Here is a 1727-nt window from a genome sequence, read left to right as displayed (position 1 = left end):
GCTCCTGAATGATTGTTGGGTCAAAAGTGAAATCAAGATGGAAATTAAAAAATTATTTGAACCGAATTACAATAACAACACAACCTATCAAAATCTCTGGCATACAGCAAAGGTGGTGCTAAGAGGAAAGTTTATAAACCTAAACACCTACAGCGAAAAGTCCTAAAGAGAGTTTTCCCCGCCTAGTGCTACTGGGCCCATAGGTCTCTGTCGAGCTGCAGACACAGGTCTCTGTTCCGCAGGATGGGGTTTGTTAAAGTTGTTAAGTATAAGGCCTACTTTAAGAGATACCAAGTGAAATTTTGAAGACGACGGGAGGGTAAAACTGATTATTATGCTTGGAAATGCTTGGTAGTACAGGATAAAAATAAATACAACACACCCAAATACAGGATGATAGTTTGTGTAACAAACAGAGATATCATTTGTCAGATTGCTTAGGCACATACAGAGGGGGATATGATAGTCTGTGCAGCATATGCCTACGAAATATGCTGAAATATGCCAAAATATGGTATGAAGATTGGCCTGACAAATTATGCTGCAGCATATTGTGCTGGCCTGCTGCTTGCTCACAGGCTTCTCAATAGGTTTGGCATGGACAAGATCTCTGAAGGCCCAGTTGAGGTGACTGGCAATGAATACAATTTGGAAAGAATTGATGGTCAGTCACGTGCCTTTACCTGCTATTTGGATGCAGGCCTTGTCAGAACTACCACTGGCAATAAAGTTTTTGGTGCTCTGAAGGGAGCTGTGGATAGAGGCTTGTCTATCCCTCACAGTACCAAATGATTCCCTGGTTATGATTCTGAAAGCAAGGAATTTAATGCAGAAGTACACTGAAAGCACATAATGGGCCAGAATGTTGTAGTACATGTGCTACTTAATGGAAGAAGATGAAGATGCTTACAAGAAAGAGTTCTCTCAATACATAAATAGCAGCGTAACTCCAGACATGGAGGAGATGTATAAGAAAGCTCATGCTGCTATATGAGAGAATTCTGTCTATGAAAAGAAGCCCAAGAGAGAAGTTAAAAAGAAGAGGTAGAACCGTCCCAAAATGTCCCTTGCTCAGAAGAAAGATCGGGTAGCTCAAAAGAAGGCAAGCTTCCTCAGAGCCCAGGAGCAGGCTGCTGAGAGCTAAATCAAACAATTTTCTATGAGGATTTTTCAGATAAAGACAATAAACTAGTAAACTTATGGACAGCAACTAAAAAAAAAAAAAAAAAGTCCGAAAGAGAACAAACAGACAATCTAAGGTCACACCTCAAGGAACTAGAGAAACAAGAACAAACCAAATCCAAATCCAGCAGGAGAAAGGAAATAACCAAGATCAGAGCAGAACTAAATGAAATTAAAACAAAACAACAACAATAACATCTATGTGTTATTATTGTGTTAGCTTCTTTTCTTGACTTCCTGCTTCTACTATCTTTCTTTCCTAATCTGACCGTCCACTACTTAAAAAATGAATATTCAAAAAATACTCCTGTAATCACTGCTTTTTGGCTCAAAAATTTACAGTGACTCCCTTTGATTCTCAAGCTAAGTTCAAATTATCTCCATGGCATACAAAGCCGTTCAAATCAGTAAAGTTGAATTATCATGTGTGAGTAATACATTGGCTGTAGACTTAAAAACCATGGAATACATAGACATTCAATCAGGTACAGTGATAACCATGTAATATGATAAATTACAGGAGAAAAGTCTATGGAGGGAGCCTA

General features: G+C 38.7%; 1 pseudogene; it reads left to right on the top strand.

Moving 5' to 3' along the window:
• Nucleotides 1-231: 231 nt before the first annotated feature.
• On the top strand, nt 232-1144 carry LOC112635268 (annotated as a pseudogene).
• Nucleotides 1145-1727: the final 583 nt, after the last annotated feature.

Source organism: Theropithecus gelada, chromosome 11 (assembly GCF_003255815.1).
Source record: "Theropithecus gelada isolate Dixy chromosome 11, Tgel_1.0, whole genome shotgun sequence".
In the NCBI taxonomy this organism is placed as follows: Eukaryota; Metazoa; Chordata; class Mammalia; order Primates; family Cercopithecidae; genus Theropithecus; species Theropithecus gelada.
This window is presented reverse-complemented; position numbering and strand designations above follow the sequence as displayed.